Source organism: Bison bison, unplaced genomic scaffold (assembly GCF_000754665.1).
Source record: "Bison bison bison isolate TAMUID 2011002044 unplaced genomic scaffold, Bison_UMD1.0 scf7180017864524, whole genome shotgun sequence".
Lineage (NCBI taxonomy): Eukaryota > Metazoa > Chordata > Mammalia > Artiodactyla > Bovidae > Bison > Bison bison.
The window spans coordinates 3,535,157-3,546,731 of NW_011495075.1; the positions used below are offsets into that span (position 1 = coordinate 3,535,157).

Sequence of the window (11,575 nt, forward strand, 5' to 3'; positions counted from 1 at the left end):
GCTGCAAAGGGTCCTCTTTGCAGGAAGTCAAGAAAGTTGTTCAAAGTCACTGCCAAGGCCTCTTACTTCCTTACTTCAAGTAATTAGACTGAGTTACTAGGCCTCTCAAAAGATTTTCCCCAAGAAAGATGCATTTTTCATATCCAAACAATACTCCCATGAAGTATTCACGATAACTAGAAAATGACATGCCCCACCCTCAAAAATCCATAACATTCTTACCTAAACAATGATAAAACAGTCAGCATGGGTATAACAAAAATAAGGACTGGCAAGATGATATGCTAATTGAATTAATGAAGAAAAAAAAAACTGTATTTGTCTTAAAATGACCAAATGAATGAAAAAGCAACTACCTCTCTGGTTATTTTCGACAACCAGAATCTTGTACCATTAGGGCATTCAGAACCCAGCAATATGACAGTTCGAGTATCCAGCCACTCTCTATGCAAAGCACTTTCAGAAAGCTTAATAGCTTGCCCCAAATCTTTCACAGATATTCTTTCAGGGCTGGGAATGGAATCAGAAACTCACTTCTCCTGCAGTAAATCATGCTTCAATAAAGGAGAGCCTCTGTGACCTGAGATATTCTTGGTGTTGCTGATGAGGGAAAAAAGAGACATTCAATCAAGAGCTGTTTTTTACAAAAGTTAACCTTTTATTCCCCCTCAGTCATACTATCTCAACCTTTCTGATTAAATGACTGCAAATAAATACACAACATCCTTTGTGATTTTGATGGTGTTCTCAGTAAGTCCATTAATTAGGAAAATGCGTGCGAGAAGGAAGCCTCTATGACATCAGCAGTACAGGACTGCCCTGGTGGTTCAGTGGCTAAGACTCCGAGCTCCCAACGCAGGGGTCCCGCGTTCAATCCCTGGTCAGGGAACTAAACCCCAAGTGCTGCAACTGAAACATCCTGCACTCTGTAACAAAAGAACCCCTGTGCCGCAATGAGGACCCGGCAAAGTCAGATAAACCGATAAATAACAGACATTTTTTAAGAAGTCAGCAATACAATGGAGTGAACTGGTCTCATCATCACAGAACCTGCAGGCATGCATTAATAAAATCCCCCACTGCACACATAGACCAGGCATCGTGCTCTGAACTACAGATCAGGCGGAAGGGACCTGCAGACAGAGCCCTTGCAACGATCTGGCTAGGAAGTGCTTGAGCAGGATTCCTATGTTGCTGTGTATAAACCTTTTGATGTTTGCATACTTATTTGCTTTTCTCTTACTTTAGCTGCTAGGAACTTCAGAACCCAATTTGTGCATACCCTCCCACTTGGTACAAATGAAAATAATTCCACCCCTTAATTTCTGATTAGTAAGTAACATTCTAATGAGATTCTTGTTATTATTATGATTTTAAATGATGGTTGTTATAGTAGCTAACACTACTGTACTCTTAGCACATCCAGGAAAATGCTTAGCCCTTTAATCATATAATACAATTTGTACAACAAACTTGGAGATAAAGAGATACATAATTCTTCATCTTATCTGTAAAGTTCAGAGAGCTTAGGTGATTTGTCTGAAGTCTCTCAGCTGGGATGTAAGCAAGCTATGTTTTGAACCCAACCTCAAGTTTCATCTTACTTTCCTTATTTGCTTCACTATTTTTTTTTTCATTTTCTCATCTCCTTCTCCAATCTTTTTTACTTTGTACTTTTCTAATTTTTAATCTCAGAAAGATAGAAATTGATGGCATACAGATGATACTATTCTCTTTTTACAAACGTGTTTTTAAATTAAGTGTCCGTGCACGTCAGCACTATTGTTTAGGAGTTAGGCCTACAGAAAACATTGATCTGTGTCAGAGGTCACGAATTTTAGTTCTTCTCACCTCAACCTGTTTCTTAAAACACATTTGCAATGCAAATCTATCTGGGGATTAGCTGTGAGTATCTTTAAACAAATATCTGTGTTCTGTTAGCTCACTCTTATGGTAGGATATTTGGTAAACAAGCCATGAAAAAACTGTGTGACATGCCATTTAAAAGGGAGTTAAGACACTATACTTTGAATAAACTGAAGAGAGGGGATTAGAAGCCTTTAAGAGACATTTGTAAAAGGGCTTTGCAGATTACAACTTTGAAGGAATAGCAAGAAATGCGGAGATTTAATTTCATTTCAGGCAAGTGGGCAGAGAGAGTCCACCCAAGCAACACTGAGGTTAATTAGAAACAAATGAGTTGGATGGTGTTTTTATTTTAAAGTGTTAAAATTGAGTTTAATGTCAACAAGAAACAGTAGACTTTGGGGTAGCAAAATGTGTAAGGGATACTGCTGCTGCTGCTAAGTCACGTCAGTCGTGTCCAACTCTGTGCAACCCCATAGAAGGCAGCCCACCAGGCTCTCTTGTCCCTGGGATTCTCCAGGCAAGAACACTGGAATGAGTTGCCATTTCCTTCTCCAATGCATGAAAGTGAAAAGTGAAAGTGAAGTCGCTCAGTTGTGTCAGACCCTTAGCGACCCCAAGGACTGCAGCCTACCAGGCTCCTCCGTCCATGGGATTTTCCAGGCAAGAGTACCGGAGTGGGATGCCATTGCCTTCTCCAATAAGGGATACTAGAAAGGTATAAAGAAATAGGGCCTCATATAGAAAGACAGCAGTGGGTAAATAGTATACAGTTCAAGTGCTCTCCGCGACTTCCCTGGTGGTCCAGTGGTTAAGACTCCGCCATCCATCGCTGGGGACACAAGTTCAGTACCTCAGCAGAGAACTAAGATCCCACATGCCATGCCAAAAGTTTTATTTTTTAATATTAATTAAAAAAAAATTTTTAAGCCAGACATGAAAAAGAAAAAAACTATCTGACTCAGAAGGAGGTGATAGTCAAATCCTGCCAAACCTCGTAGGTTCTAAGCCACTTATCACTGTATCTTGAGAGACACAGGAGCTGTTGGGGTGTGTGAACTGTTCCCAAGCCTCCTTGCTGATGATCCCTGCATCCAAGATCTGATCGCTGCACTCACTTCCCTGTCCTCATCTCACGTGACACAGCAGCATCGAGCTGTTAGCCTCTCCGCCAACCCTTGTCTCCGGCCAGCTTCCAAAACACATTCCCTGACCCTCACTGGCTCATCCGTAGCAACTGTCATGAGAGGTCCTTCCTGCCCCTGCCACAGGACAAGCTCAGGCCAGCAAGCTCAGGCCAGGCCCGCTTCACTCTTCCTGGACCTCGGAACCCTAGCTCTCCAGGCGATTCTCGGTAACCTGACCCATGGATCCGCAAACATCACTGCCAACTGATGCAAAACATTCAATACTGATATGCAAAAGAAAAGATTCTGCCTAGTGGCCAAGAAACAGGGTAAACTCCTAGTTCAAGCAACTACTTGATCTCCTTAATATGGAGCTATTAATTCTACCTTAGTGTTGCTGTGAGAACTGAATTAACGAAACAAGCATTCCATTAATGGTGTGAACACACGAGGTTACACTTGGAAGCATACACAATAGAACATGCATCCTGTCCCTCCTTCCAGCCCCAACCAAAAGAGGAGAGCCCCAGAGGAGGGAGGGGGAGCAGCCCGAGGACCTCACCTCTCCAGAACCTTCTACACTTCCTCCTGACAACGTCCTATGGACTCAGGAGAGGAGGTGAAAGAGCTACGCTGACTGAGGTTCAATCGTTCGGCTCAGCTGGATGGACCTCTTTTTTACCCCAATGTAGCTAAGCAGTTGGGGTACCTTCCCTATATAATGTTAAGAGATGGATAATGAAGATTCAATATGCTTTCTTTAATTGGTTTAAAGACACTGTGGATGGCAAGATGCATTCTGATTTCAGCCAGATCAAAGTGCTTTATAAGATATGTGTCTCAGAATCAATGAAATACACTGAAAGAGATAACCCATGGCAGAGGGGTATACAATTATTTTAACGAGCTCAGACTGTTTAGTAAACCAGTAATGTATTAAAAAATATATATATATGATCCAGGCAGTGAGTTCTGACAGGTTTCCAAATCTACCTCAATAAGAAGGTCTTGTAGCTTTTCACAAATTCAGAGAACATTCCACTCTGGCCAGGTGGTCTATGGATCCCACGTTGTCCTTATTCTATAAGGTCTGAGCCTGGGTATGAGCGCTCTGCTTCAGTAATATGACTGATGACAAGCCACGTTTAACATTGTTTGGTTCCTTTCAAGGATTCAGGATGCTATTTCTCTCTCTCTATCTGTGCGTCTGTCTGTCTCTCTCTCTCCATCTCTTACTGCACGGGCTCCTGGCAATGGATGGCTTCCTTTTCTGGGCTATTCCAATTACCCAACTAGATGCATAATACAAAACCTGGCAAACATAGTAGAGGAGACGGATTGGCTTCCAAATGCCGTGGGGAGTAGAATGCTGGAATCACGATGGTGTAAAAGAGAGGACTCTGCACACCCTACTGCGTATGCCTCAACAGTAACCTAACACGTTCACTCAAGCCTTGTACTGGATGCTCCCTCGACTGCTTTAGTTTCCCGGAGGCTCAGACAGTAAAGAGTCTGCCTACAAACCAGGAGACTCGGGTTCCATCCCTGGGTCAGGAAGATCCCCATGAGAAGGAAATGGCAACCCACCCCAGTATTCTTGCCTGGAGAATCCTATGGAGGACACTGGTGGGGTCACAAAGAGTCAGACACGACTGAGTGACTAACACACAGTTTTTACAACCCTAAGTGTCCTGACTTTTTCAACAAGAGAGAAAATAAAAACACAAAAGATGCTGCACACTCGGCTCCATCTGAGCTGCCACTGACGCCCCCCCATACCATATCCACACAGCTAGGGTCCTGCCCCCCTGCGCCCACGGGTTTTCCTTTGCAGGACTTTTCCCATCACGTGTCGTACCATGCTCAAACTCCTTATCACCAGCTTAATAGCTTAGTAGCTCTTTCAGTTAGAAAATATTGTTAAAGAGTCATCTGCATTTTACTTACATTTTCACCAAAAAATTTCTAGAAGTTCATGCTGCATTTAAAACAGATTACCAATAAGTACCTACTGTATAGCACAAGGAATTTGGCTCAATATTCTGTAATACTTAAAGGGGAAAAGAATTTGAAAAAGAATGGATACTTCTATGAATCACTTGAAATTACTGAAATTAACTTGAATTAACTGAATTAAATGAAATTAACTGAATCACTTGAAATTAACACATTATTAATCAAGTATACTCCAACATAAGATGGAAAATTTTTAAAAGTCCATATTTTAATCACACAGTGGTTTGACAGCCCTGTGGAGCAGTAGGATAGTATCAAAAAATAAATCAGTAGACAAAGCTATAAATGTTGCAAAAACACAAGTTTCAAAATTTATGAATCCAGCATTAGTCCACATAAATAATCAATGATTAAAAAAAAAAAAAAAGTTCCGTCAAAAAGTTCACAGTAAATCTCAAAATGTCAAAAATATGGACATGCCAATGTTCCAAGCTTGTCACACAGAATCACGAGGGAAATAGGGTTAGAGTGGCGATGGATCGGACCCCGTGAAGCTAAATTACACAGAACCAAGGCCAAGAACGTGAGAGCAATGCACATCTGGTGTAATGTGTTCCTAGAACTTCAGTCTCCTGGAAGTCTCACTTTAGCATGCCCTCAGCCTCATAAAGCCATTGCATACTGCTCTGGCCAACTTGTAAAACACATTATAGAAGAAAACGAGGGGTAGCGCAGGAAACTGTACTCAGTGTATTGCAATAGCCTGGAGGGGAAAAGAGTCTGATAACCAGTATGTGTCTAGCTGTATATATCAGTCTTCCCAGGCGGCACAGTGGTAAAGAGCCTGCCTGCCAATAGAGGATACACAAAAGATAGGCGCTTGATCCTTGGGTCAAGAAGATCTGCTGGAGAAGGGAATAGCAACCACGCTAGTACTCTGGCCTGGGAAATCCCATGGATAGAGGCGCCTGGCGGGCTACAATCCACAGGGGCACAAGGAGTTGGACACAACTAAGCAAGCACACACACACGTGCACACACACACACACACACATGTATACTTGAATCACCTTGCTACATACCTGAAACACAACATTGTATATCAGCTACATGCTAATAAACATTAATTAATTAAAAAAGATTTGTTCTCCATTCTCATTTATTTAAATTTGACATGTAAGCTTTGATTGTGCTGGTTTCAGTTGGACATGATTTCGAAGATGCCCTTAGGTTGATAATGTGAGATGTAACACGTTTTGTTTTTTTTGGCCAAGGTGTCCAGCGTTGGGGATCTTAGTTTCATAACCAGGAATCGAACCTGTGCCCCCTGCAGTAGAAGCAGAGAGTCTTAACCATTGGACAGCCAGGCACATCTCATCACATTCTGTTTTGAGGGTGATGAACTCCTGTATGATTTTTTTTTAATTTGGAAAACATAATTTTTCAAATAACATTTTATTTGCTCGAATAAGGCCCAGTGGTAGAGACGCCCGAGGCCGCCTCCTCCGGGGAGCCCTCTGGTCCAGCCCTCTCCCCACAGCCCTGAGCACTAGGCACACTCGTGTGACACCAGCGCCTGGACTGCTTCACGCCAAGTGTCCTCCAGGGCACGTTGATCGGGAGGAACCAGGGCAGTGCTGCAGATTCCTAAATCCCATGTGTTTCTTGCAAACCGATGAACTGAAAGCGAGGTGGCTGCAAGCCTGCCTAACTCGACGCCTCGCGGGTGCTGCTTCTGAGAACTAGACAGGTGAGAAAACCTGCCACTTGGGTCACTGAGTTGTGCAGGCTGCTTCCTAGTGCAAACGTGATTTCTGAGAAGCCAGCTTTCTCTGTGGACGAAGGAGAGACGAGGGTGGGCGGTGTGACTTTGTGAGCCGGTGTGTAAGAGACCCAGGCCAGCTTTCCCTGCGGGCTGGCCTCGGTCGATCCCTTCCTCTGACTTCTGTCTGCTTCACGCTCACCCATTTCATTGGAGCAGGGCTGTGTCCTAACATGCCACTGAGAGATCCTAGCAGAATGATGAGGACTCTGGCAGGACAGCCAGCCAGTATAGTAAGGCGCCTGACAGGCTCAGAAAACTGACCAAGTGGATCGTCGGGGATCATCTGCGGGAGCCAGCAGGCAGCAAACTCACAGCCGTTCTCCCCGAAACGCGCTTCTGTGCTAGAGCTTCCCACCTCGGCCTGTGGCACTCCCAGCCATCCTGCTGTGAAAATAGAAACCTCGGTGTCATTCCCAAAACTCACTTCCTCCAGTCCATCACTAACTCCTCTCCATGTGATCTCCTAAGTGTATCTTCCATTTCTCTCCATCAACCTCACCAGCCAGGGGACCTCCACCTCGTGAAGACGCAATTAAGATGAGCTCTTCACGGCTCTGCCTGTTTCTGCTCTAACAACATTTCCTACTCCCCAATTCATTCTCCACTCTGTAATCAGCGAGGTCTTTTCAAAATGAAATTATATCTTAGGCACCAGCCCTTCATCCTGTCAATATTTTTCACAGAATTTAGGGTTAAAAGAAAAATGCTTAAGAGGACCTTCAGTGGCTTTGCATGACCCAAATTTCTGCTTCTTCTACAACCCAATTTTTCACCATCTCTTCACCCCAGTGGTACAGACGTTGGCTCACACCTTCCTGTTTACCATAGTTTCTCCCAGGTAAGAGATTTTACATCTAATGTCCTCTTCTCCACCTGTCAACACTCTGAATCCTACAGGTAGGACCAAGCACCCCTATCTTGGCGAGCATTCCTTTACGTCTCTGATTAGACCAAATAACCTACCATTACCATCCCAGCGTTTATTTCATCTTCACAGTCATACTGTTTGGGTAATTGTTTGGTTAATTTCTTTCTCCACCACCAAGCCAAATGTCCCATGCGGTTTGCACCCCCAGCGCGTGGGCAGAGGTGAGCGCTCATTACTTGTTAAATGAATAAATAAATAAACACACAAGTCCTTCCTGATGTTTCTGGATGGCCTAAGACTCTCAGGACTTCAGTGCAGCCCTGAGGTGAGGATTCAAGTTTCCACCCTTCCTGGTATAAAGTGGGTAACAGGTTAGATTTGAGTTACAGAAAAATAAAAAAGTGTGACAACCTGAGGATACCTGAATTAAAGTCACAGAATCATATCTGCTGTACAGACAGTCCCCAACTCATGATGGTTTGACTTGACCATTTTTTTGATCTTATGATGGTGCAAAAATGATATGCATTCATCAGAAATCATACTTCAGATATTGAATTTTGATCTTTTCCCAGGCCAACGATACATTATACAATACTCTCTCTGAAGGCTGGGCTGTGGCAACGTTAGCTCCAATTCAGCCATGAGATCACGAAGGTAAACAAGTCATACACTCACAACCATTCTGCTTTTCACTTTCAGAACAGTATCCAGTCAATTACAGGAGACGTTCAACACCTCACTATAAACTAGGTTTTGTGTTAGATCACCTTGTCCAGCTGCAGGCCAGAATGCAAGTGTTCTGAGCACAGCAGAGGCAGGCTAGTCTAAGCTACGATGTTCAGTAGGTTTGATGTACGAAACGCATTTTGACTTGTGAAATTTTCAACTTACAGTGAGCTTATCAGGACGTAAGCCCATCACAAGTGGAGGAAGATCTGTGCTTGCTGAGTAGGGCACCTTATTCTTCCTGTTTACCAAGACAAGTTCATTTTATGCTCTGTATCCAGGAAGAAACAAAAGAGCATGTAAAACCAAAATCATCTTCCAAAAGTTGTAGCTGTGTTTTGACGGAAGTCCTTTTAACAGTAATAAGCACTCCGTTAAAGTGAAAGTGAAGTCTCGCTCAGTCGTGTCCAACTCTTTGTGACCCCACGAACAGTAGCCTACCAGGCTCCGCAGTCCATGGGATTTTCCAGCAAGAATACTAGAGTGGGCTGCCATTTCCTTCTCCAGGGGATCTTTCCAACCCAGGAATGGAACCCGGGTCTCCTGCACTGCAGACAGACGCTGTACCATCTGAGTCACTAGTACCCCATTAGTTAGGGTTAATTCTTCCTGCTGGATCAAAGAGACCTCAAATCTATAAAGGCTTTTTCAAACACGGTGAAAGCTTATTTCTGCCTCACGGGATGGTTCACGTCCAGTGTCCCCAGGTTGGAAGTCGATCTTCCCCACACGATGCTTCAGGGACTAGATCCTTTCCGTCTTGCCGCTTCACACTTCCCTGGCCTTGGAGTTGCTGGCGTTCGGTGGCAGAAGGGTAAAGACAGCGTGGATACGTCATATACAGGGCTTTGAGGTCTTGGCCTGGAAATCACACTTTGCCACCCACTCCACTGACCATGATTTGTAATGTTGTCAGAGCCAGATACGGTTGGGGAAGGGCAATGGGAAAATGTAGTTTCCAACTGCAGGCAACAATTCTATACTATGGGAAAGAGAGCACATATAAGTTTGGGAGGACAGCTAGAGTTTTTCCAAAAATACCTTAGGTTTAGATAAGGGAAAAAAATGTTGAGGAGAACTTGGAAGTAGAAACAAGAGAGTGTTGGAAAAAATAAAAAATACTGCTGTGTGTAGAGTACAGCGCAAATAAAAGTGAGTAAGATATTATCCACGCCCTAGAGGAGTTCGGGCTTCCCTGGTGGCTCAGGTGGTAAAGAATCTGCCAGCAATGAAGGAGACCCAGGTTCAATCCCTGGGTCAGGAAGATCCCCTGGAAAAGGGCATGGCAACCCACTCTAGTATTCTTGCCTGGGAAATCCCATGGACAGAGGAATCTGGTGGGCTACAGTGCTTAGGGTTGCAAAGAGTCAGACATGACTGAGCAACTGACACACTTTCAAGCTAAACACTGCAGGAGTTCCAGCCAGGGAGGACAAATGCACAGGAACTCTAACATAAGATGCTGTGTGACTTAAACGTGAGCAAACATATATGTGTGTACACATGTGTGCGTTCGATTTTTTTTTTTGATGAATTTAAGACTTTTCAAATCTTCAGGACATGCTTAGATCTTAAAAATTGTCTTTGTTTTCTTTAGATGATTGTCAAGCATTGGGTTTTGTGGCTGCCAAAGGTATATCATCTGTAAAAAGTTATTTATTAGCTAACTAAGGAGAACCTAGCATACAGCACAGGGGACTCCACTCAGTGCTCTGTAATGTCCTAAAAAGGAAGGAAATTCAAAAACTAGGTGATACATGTATACTTATAGCTGATTCACTTTGCAGCACAGCAGAATCTAACACAACATTGTAAAGCAACTATACTCCAATATAAAATTAATTTTAAAAAATGTTACTTGTCTTATAGGAGAAGCATAGCATTTGTGACCCCTTATCACCTGTCAGATAACCTTGACACTGTATTTCTTTTTTTATGAATTGAAAGTATATTTACTATGTAGGGGGCTTCCCTGGTGGCTCAGCTGGTAAAGAATCTGCCTGTAATGCAGGAGACCCCGGATTGATTCCAGGGTTGGGAAGATTCCCTGCAGAAGGAATAGGCAACCCACTCCAGTATTCTTGGACTTCCCTGGTGGCTCAGATGGTAAAGAAACCGCCTACAATGTGGGATACCTGGGTTTGATCCCTGGGCTGGGAAGATCCCTTGAAGAAGGGAGTGGTAACCCACTTTAGTATTCTTGCCTTAGAGAATTCCATGGACAGAGGAGCCTGGCAGGCTACAGTCCATCGGGTCCCAAACAGTTGGACACAACAGAGTGACCTTCACTTTATTATTTAAGGTAGTAAATTTTCACAGCAAAAAAAAAAAATCATCGTAAATTAAGCAAGATAAGAAAGGCAGCACAGTAGGGAATGAACTGGAGTGAAAATGGGAAAATACCACGAACCTGGACAATTTTATGGAACAAGATTATGTTTAAAGATCCAAGAGGGGAGAGTCATCTTTAATTCGTTACGTTTTCTCTTAGCACTACTGATAGCAGTAATAGCATAATACATTCATCAAAAACTATTCTCACATTAACATGAATTTTCTCACAGGGTCAGAGCACCAGGATGAGGCAAGTAGTATATGTCAGCACGTTCTCAGGCTCAGATTAGTAAAGAAACTTCCCCCAGTTTATTAACACTGTAAGAGACAGAACTTAAATTTGAACCCAAGTCCTGAACACTTGAACCCCACCCAATCTTCCACAGTTCTACACTAAAGGATTTTATATGCAAGCTCATATAATTCTATGCAACTCAAATGGAAAAATCCCAGAATCAGGAAACGTTTCCAATCAAACCTACCTTCGTGTCTCTCAGAAGTAGTAAACAGTGCAGACACGCATATAATGCAATTTTTCCGGGGTTTGATGTCCAGTCTCTTCTATCCACCTGCTAACCACTGCAGTTCATGGCCCTGCTCCTCCCCCACACTTTCTCCCAAGACAGTCAGATTGACTCCTGTGAATTAAAATGCCGTGGACATCCACTGATTCAAATCTTCATCCGTATTTTCTACCCGAGACCCAAACTTTACCTCTGTGCCCATTTCTACTGCCTAATATGACAGGACTGTGCTCCACCAACAGGCACGAGTACCCTGAACTCTCCATGCTCCCCCCATATCCCGCCCTCCTGCCCCACGTACAGCCCTGCCCCAGTGAAGGGCACCGCAACCTACCCAGCTACTCAG

The 11,575-nt window shown here is 43.5% G+C and overlaps 1 long non-coding RNA gene across 1 annotated transcript in view; it reads right to left on the reverse strand.

Moving 5' to 3' along the window:
• Nucleotides 1-129: 129 nt before the first annotated feature.
• LOC104981838 overlaps nt 130-11,575 on the reverse strand; it is an 18,133-nt gene continuing 6,687 nt past the window's right edge. Inside the window, exon 3 of the long non-coding RNA XR_824423.1 lies at nt 130-600. This is a non-coding gene — a long non-coding RNA (uncharacterized LOC104981838). The remainder of the gene's footprint in view (nt 601-11,575) is intronic.